This window comes from Salvia splendens, chromosome 3 (genome assembly GCF_004379255.2).
Source record: "Salvia splendens isolate huo1 chromosome 3, SspV2, whole genome shotgun sequence".
Taxonomy (NCBI): Eukaryota; Viridiplantae; Streptophyta; class Magnoliopsida; order Lamiales; family Lamiaceae; genus Salvia; species Salvia splendens.
This window is the reverse complement of record NC_056034.1, coordinates 45575889-45584207: the sequence shown is the minus strand read 5'-3', so window position 1 is coordinate 45584207 and position 8319 is coordinate 45575889. Positions and strand designations below refer to the sequence as shown.

The window sequence follows — 8319 nt, the reverse complement described above, 5'->3', positions numbered from 1 at the left end:
TAAAAAATATCATTCATCAACAAATTAAATAGTGGTATTAATGTATAAAACAACCTCGTTTTATTCACGGGAAGAAACAACAAATTCAAAATTCAAGTATTATGATTCAAAACTCCAAGTTTATGAAGAAAATAAGAAAACGGTCAAATTTTGTGTATTTATAAATACATAATCCAAAACAAAATTCTTGTTTGCGATTGAAATTCATTTTGACTAGAAAATCGTTTGATTTTTTGAAGGCAGAAGAAGTTAGTGGAAACTCCATTCACTAAAAAAAAAGGTGAATAGCGATGTATGTTGGAAAGAAATAAAAGAAGATCAAATTACAAGGAAGAAAATCAAGGGAATTATGGAATTGATTGATATCATCGTGTAATTGGCAAGTGTGATTAGGGTAAATCTTTACATAATTTGTATAATCCATATCCTATTTAAAGGATTGTATATCATAGGAGAAATTAAGTTGAATAAAACAATACATTTCAACATGGCATCAGAGCAAAGGCTCAGAAAAAATTCATCATAGCCCGATAACCATTTCTCGACCTAAGGCAGAATCAAGCCATGGCCGACGATGAAACCAAACCCAAACTTTCAGACGATCACAAACCGAGGGTAAACAAAAATGTTACCGTCGCCTTTAAGCTCAATGGAACGAACTATTCGTTGTGGGCACGGCTAATGAAGATCCAGATTGGGAGTAGGAGAGTACTCCGACACATCAACGGCAACCCGCCACCACCTGAACCAGGGGCGACCGATTACACGGAGTGGGAGGAGACAGACTTGATTGTCTTCTCGTGGATCTTAGATAACATCGAGACTGATATAGTCATCGATTTCGCACACCATCAGACGGCCGAAGCCCTATGGAAGAGCCTAGCCGTGACGTTCGAGAGCACATCCGATCCGTTTTTGCTCTTCGATCTGGAAGAAAAAGCAGAGAATGTCAAGCAAGGTGAACAAAGCCTCGAAACCTATTGGCGTCACTTACACGGAACGTGGATTGATGTAGATCGGTGCCAAGAACAGCCGGTCACGTGTTGCGACAAAGGGATAGGGCAATTCCGGCGGTACGTTGAAACACGGCGGCTATTCAAATTTCTAACCGGCCTGAACCCGAGATACGACCAAATGAAACGGGAAGTGCTCAAAGACAAACCGTGGCCCTCAGCCGGCAGCCACCATCGAATCCACCGTCGCAACCAACGATACATCATCATCGGGCGGAATCGGGCTCGGATTCGCGGCCCGCAACCAGCAGAGGAGTGGACAACCGCCGCATCGACTCGGCACACCGACTGGTCCAAATCGCCGGCCATTCAAACAGGACATGTCAAAATTATGGTGCTCACACTGTGGGAAGCACAAGCACACCAAGGAGACGTGTTTCCTACTCGTCGGATTCCCGGAGTGGTGGGACGACAATCAGAAGGCCAAGGCAAAACTAGCAATCGGTGTAACCGAAAATGGAGAGGGCCTATTTCCAGCGACCGGAGCGGGCAACCAGAAGGACGCCGACGCTCACGGACGGCAGGAGAACCGGGGCGGCGCGATCGGAGCAGCGACAATCGCCGATTTCAGGAAGAGCGGCGGATCTCTCGGAGGTAACGGGTTGGGGGTGTTTAACCCTAATCCTATTTCCAATTTTGCATATAAATCCCCCAAGATTAGTAAAACTCAACTACTACCCCATGGTGATAATAATAGGAGATTGGACCCCATAAAAATTGGAAACCCGAAAACTGACCCCAGATCTTCAGAAATCTCATTTATTACCCCAAATTATTTTGCACCTCTTGAAAATACCCATATTGTGTGCATGGCGGAAAAATTACAGGGTAGTACTTCAAGTGAGTGGATATTTGACTGTGGGGCTAAAGATATTATGACCTATGATATACAATCCTTTAAATAGGATGTGGATTATACAAATTAGGTAAAGATTTACCCTAATCACACTTGCCAATTACACGGTGATATCAATCAATTTCATAATTCCCTTGATTTTCTTCCTTGTAATTTGATCTTCTTTTATTTATTTCCAACACTCCCCCTCAAGTTAAGTAGGTGATCATCCATACTTAACTTTCCCAACACTTCATGAAAACTTCTTGAGTCCACAGCCTTGGTGAGGATATCTGCTAGTTGGTCTTCGGATCTGACAAATGGTAGATCCACAATTTTTGCCTCGATGTTATCCTTGGTGACCTATGATAGGAATGATTTTTCTGTTTTTAATGGGAAAGCCAAATTCAGACTGCCTATGGGGAATTGACATCTGTAGGTGGGAGTGGAACTATTGAGATATGCCCGAACCTGAAACTCAATAATTGTCTTTATGTGCCTAAACTGTCTCACAAATTAATGTCTATCAGCCATGTGACCAAGGAGTTAAATTGTACTTTATTGATGCACCCGAACTTCTGCGTTTTACAGGATATCAGGACGAGGAGGATAATTGGGCGTGGCACTGAGCGTCAAGGCCTCTACTATGTGGATGAGATAGCTCACCAAGGTGGCGCCGCAATGCTTGCTCACGGATCTGCTGATAGAGAAGCTTGGTTGTGGCATCGGAGAATGGGTCATCCCTCAGCGGGTTATTTTAAATTGTTTTTTCCAAAATTTTCACATATTAAAGGCATTTCTTATAAGTCATGTGTTTTGGCTAAAAATCATAGACAATCTTTCCAATCCAGTAATACACGCGTTAAGGATATTTTTTCTATTGTTCATGCTGATGTGTGGGGCCCTGCGCCCATTACTGGTGATCATGGTTTTAAATATTTCCTTCTACTTGTCGATGGCTGCACTAGAATGACCTGTGTGTATTTTTTGCGAAATAAATCTGAAGTCTTTGAAAATTTTGCCATCTTTTTAAAAATGATTCAGACACAATTTCAAAAACCTATCTCAATTCTTAGGTCCGAGAATGGTAGGGAATTTGTCAATAAAGACATGGAAGACTTTTTTAAGAAAAATGGGTTAGTTCACCAAACCACATGTCCTTATACACCTGAACAGAATGGGGTAGCTGAGAGAAAAAATAGAATTCTTCTTGAAATAACTCGAGCCTTGTTTTTTTGACTCAAATGTCCCAAAGTTCCTTTGGCCCGAAACGGTAGCTACGTCAGTTTATCTTGTAAATTGTCTTCCTACAAAAATTCTTAACATGAAAACACCCCTTCAAACCCTTCCGAAAATGACAAAACTCCCTGAACCTCTCACTCTTCCGCTTAAAATTTTTGGATGCTCTGTCTATGTACATATACCGAAACACGAGCGAACAAAGTTTTCTGCTTGCGCTGTGAAATGTGTTTTTTTGGGGTATGGGATTAATCAGAAGGGGTATAGATGTTATGATCCGTCCTCTAGGAAAATAATCACCATCATGAACTGTAATTTTCTTGAGTACGAATACTTCTATCACACTCAACTTCGGGGTCAGGGGGAGAGTAGAAATAGCCTAAGGGATATTAGTGGACCCCCAAGTTGGTTGGTGCCTCAACCAAGTAACCCAGAGGTGGAACTCACAGAACAAGCTAGCGTCACCGCCGAGCAGGTCACATCCACTGTAGATCCTCCTCAGCCAACCACGCCTCAATCCAATTCTCCTCTAGTGATATCCGAGGTAAATCCCGAACCTAACTCTGAAAGTACAATCACATCTGAAAACTCTGAGACAAATGAGGTCACCGCTATTGATGGGGATACTGGTCGATACATTCTCCCTCAACGCAGCACTCGGGGAATTCCTCCAAAGAGATACAGTCCAGAGAGGATAGGGGCTAAGAGCAGATATTCAGTGGCGAATCTTGCTCAAGCCAACCTCACAGAAATGGCTAAGGCGTTCACAACCGCCTTATATGAACAAGAAGAGATTCCTCAAACTGCCGAGGAAGCTATGAAACTTCCCCATTGGAAAAAAGGCAATGATGGTAGAAATGAAAGCACTGATGAAGAGCAAGACATGGGAAGTGTGTGACAAGCCAGAAGGTGTACGAGCCGTAGGATGCAGGTGGGTCTTCACCATAAAAAGGAGGCCAGATGGATCGGTCGAGCGATATAAGGCACGACTGGTAGCAAAAGGGTACACTCAAACCTATGGAGTTGATTATGCCGAGACATTCTCTCCAGTTGCCAAAATAAACACGATCAGGGTTCTATTCTCTATTGCGGCCAACAAGGAGTGGCCCTTACACCAGTTTGATGTCACTAATGCCTTCTGCTTGGTGAACTCCCGAAGCCAATTTACATGGAGGCTCCACCAGGATTCTCAGAAGACTTTGAAGGAGGGAAAATATGCAAGCTCAAGAAAATGTTGTATGGATTGAAGCAGTCGCCTCGAGCTTGGTTTGAGAGATTAACCGAGGTGATGAAGAAGTATGGGTACAACCAGAGCAATTCCGACCACACGTTGTTCCTGAAGAAAAGGGAAGGAAAGATCACCTGTCTTATTATCTATGTTGATGACATGATTCTTACTGGTGATAACGAGGAAGAAATCGAGGAGTTGAGACAGAATCTCTTTTCAGAATTTGAGTTGAAGGACCTTGGGCTACTGAAGTACTTTCTGGGAATAGAAGTGCTAAGATCTCAACAAGGAATCTTCATTAATCAAAGGAAGTATGTTCTCGACTTGTTAGCAGAAACTGGAATGCTGGACTGCAAGCCAGCAGATACGCCTATGGTCCAAAACCACGGCTTGCGGATAGTAGAAGGAGCTGAACCTACTCATCGTTCGATATATCTACGCTTAGATGGAAAACTGATCTACTTGTCCCATACTAGACCTGACATTGCATATGCCGTTGGAGTGGTAAGTGAGTTTATGTACCAACCACATGCGACTCATTGGGAAGCAGCTCTGCGGATTGTCCGATACTTGAAAAGAACACCAGGACATGGAGTGTTGTTCAAGAAGCATGGACATATGGACATACATGGATACACCGATGCTGATTGGACAGGAAATCCGAATGATCGAAAATCAACTGCAGGGTACTTTACCTTTGTTGGCGGCAATTTAGTCACCTGGCGAAGTAAGAAACAAAAGGTGGTAGCATTGTCGAGTGCAGAGGCTGAGTTTCGAGGAATCAAAAGCGGACTGACCGAGATCCTGTGGCTGAAGAGACTAATGACCGAGTTAGAGTTAATGCCCCCCTAGTCCTTGCAAACTGTTCTGCGACAATAAGGCAGCCATTAGCATATCAGAGAACCCAGTGCAACATGATCGGACAAAGCACATTGAAGTAGATCGGCACTTCATAAAGGATAACATCGAGGCAAAAATTGTGGAACTACCATTTGTCAGATCCGAATACCAACTAGCAGATATCCTCACCAAGGCTGTGGATTGTCCGATACTTGAAAAGAACACCAGGACATGGAGTGTTGTTCAAGAAGCATGGACATATGGACATACATGGATACACTGATGCTGATTGGACAGGAAATCCGAATGATCGAAAATCAACTGCAGGGTACTTTACCTTTGTTGGCGGCTATTTAGTCACCTGGCGAAGTAAAAAACAAAAGGTGGTAGCATTGTCGAGTGCAGAGGCTGAGTTTCGAGGAATCAAAAGCGGAGTGACCGAGATCCTGTGGCTGAAGAGACTAATGACCGACTTAGAGTTAATGCCCCCTAGTCCTTGCAAACTGTTCTGCGACAATAAGGCAGCCATTAGCATATCAGAGAACCCAGTACAACATGATCGGACAAAGCACGTTGAAATAGATCGGCACTTCATCAAGGATAACATCGAGGCAAAAATTGTGGAACTACCATTTGTCAGATCCGAAGACCAACTAGCAGATATCCTCACCAAGGCTGTGGACTCAAGAAGTTTTCATGAAGTGTTGGGCAAGTTAAGTATGGATGATCCCCTACTTAACTTGAGGGGGAGTGTTGGAAAGAAATAAAAGAAGATCAAATTACAAGGAAGAAAATCAAGGAAATTATGGAATTGATTGATATCACCGTGTAATTGGCAAGTGTGATTAGGGTAAATCTTTACCTAATTTGTATAATCCACATCCTATTTAAAGGATTGTATATCATAGGAGAAATTAAGTTGAATAAAACAATACATTTCAACACAAATGACAAAATAAGCGACTGTTTTGTTGATGAAGGGATGCATTTTTTCAGTTCATGCATCCTTTATTCCAGTAACATCAACACACATACATCCATCCAACGTGTCTCATGAATCAGACTGAAGCTGCACCTCAGCCCTCAAAGGCTGGTTGGAGAAGAAAGCTTCAATATTAGCAAGTAGAAGATCCTCAATGGCTCCCAACGACTCCGGTGTTAGAACAGCATGATGCGGGGACAAGACGACGTTATCCAGCGCAGAGAGCTCTCGTGGGACGTGAGGCTCCCGCTCGAACACATCCAAACCAAGGCCTTCTCATCCACAAGCGCCCCGCGAGAGCTCTCTGCCTTCACCAGCATCTCAACCAAGGCCTTCTCATCCACAAGCGCCCCACGCCCCACATTCACGATTATGCCCGACTTCCCCAGCGCTGCCATGACCTCGGTGTTGATGAGGTGGCGCGTCTCGTCCGTGAGGGCGCAACACCCGAATGACTCGAACCTCTTGGCTACTCTTGAACCTATGCTCCCTAATCCGACTATACCAGCTCTTTTTCCATTCAGCTGAACATTTTGATTCAAGATAGATGATTCAATCCAGAGTTGTGAGATTTTAGCCATAGCAAGAAAGAGTGGTTTAAGTGATCGCTTTTTTTAGTAAGGAAATTTTTATTATGATGACATTTGCCCTTGCCTAATAATTTCCACAAAATACAAATATTGGATATTATTATACGAATAATAGAGAATCTTTAGTTTAGAGTCCCTTGTGGATTCTACTAGTGTACACCATTGAGTAAAGAAATGATTTAATAGCTTGGATAACATGTTAAAATGAAAGGAAGAAAGCATGAAACATTGTGTCTTTATATATTATTTGTATTCTTTCTTTGACTTGTTGTAGACACAATATATGTTCCATGCAACAAGTGGATCATCAAAATTTGAATCATCAAAAATTTGTTTCTAATAGCAAGCAACAAGTGGATTAAACTATGAGGAGTACTACATTTTTCTAATCAATTAAATATTACTCCTACTTCTTGATATTTATATAATGACGTCCAATTCGGAAACTTTGATTGCACAAAAAAGACATAAACCTAATCCACCTATGTTAAAATATGGTTTTGTGATAACAAAAAAAAACGACAAAATTCAAATGAAAAAACAAATAAAGATAGTAGTAGTGGAGTACCTTTGAGGCAAGCCCATACTCTTTCGTAACGGGCCAAGACCCGGCCCGCACAAACCGATCGGCGGCGGAGACCCGGCGCAGCAATAGCGAGGCCGACGGCGTAATCGGCGACGTCGTCGGAGAAGGAATCTCCGGCGCAGGTAATGCGGAGGCGGCGGCGGCGGCAGGCGGCGAGGTCGAAGTGGTTGACGCAGGCGCTGGAGCCGACGACGCACTGGAGGGAGGGATAGGTGTCGAGGACGGCGGCGGTGACGGGCGTGGGCCCCGTGCAGAGCATGAGGCGGGCGGCCTTGGAGAGTGCCTGGAATGAGGGATGGGGCGGGTCGACGAGCGGGTCGAGGACGGTGTATTTGGAACGGAGGAGAGGGAAGATCGATAGGTTGAAGTTGGGGAGGTGGTGGAGGATGAGCAGCGGCGGGGGTTTCTTCGTCGGCGGCCATGTCAGTCTCAGTCTGTCACCAAAAGTTTTACTCCTAATTTGGGGATGAGTCACAAATTGGGTGATGAAATGGAGTAGTACTAAGAGCATCAACAACCGTGCTCTTGCCAACGAGCACAGTTGTGGGCTCGGCCCCACGTTTTCTGCCTGCTCTTAGGTAAAAGCACAACACCCACAGCCGTGCTCTTCCGCAAGGACGAGCACAAGGGTTCCACCATTCCATTATTCAGAAATTTTAGATTGGAGGTGCGATAAATAATTACATTAATTTAGAGAATTAATATTCAAACGATTTTTTTTTATTATCTTAATTATTATTTATTTCTATTACCTCAATTATTTATTTTCAAGTGAGTTAAATTATTATATAGTTTAAAACATATTTTTTTGTGTTTTATTAGTTGAAAATTTTTCACTATTTAAAAATAGATTATTATTATTATTATTATTATTATTATTATTATTATATAATGGAGAATTTATTTTAGAAGTTCAGGAAAAGTTTTTAAAAATTTTGAATAAAACAGAATGCATCGTATATGATCATAATTAAAAAACGTAAATAGTAGTAAAGATTATATCCAA

At 42.7% G+C, this 8319-nt stretch overlaps 1 pseudogene; it reads right to left on the bottom strand.

The window, feature by feature from the left end:
- Positions 1-6069: 6069 nt before the first annotated feature.
- Positions 6070-8053, bottom strand: LOC121794024 (annotated as a pseudogene).
- Positions 8054-8319: the final 266 nt, after the last annotated feature.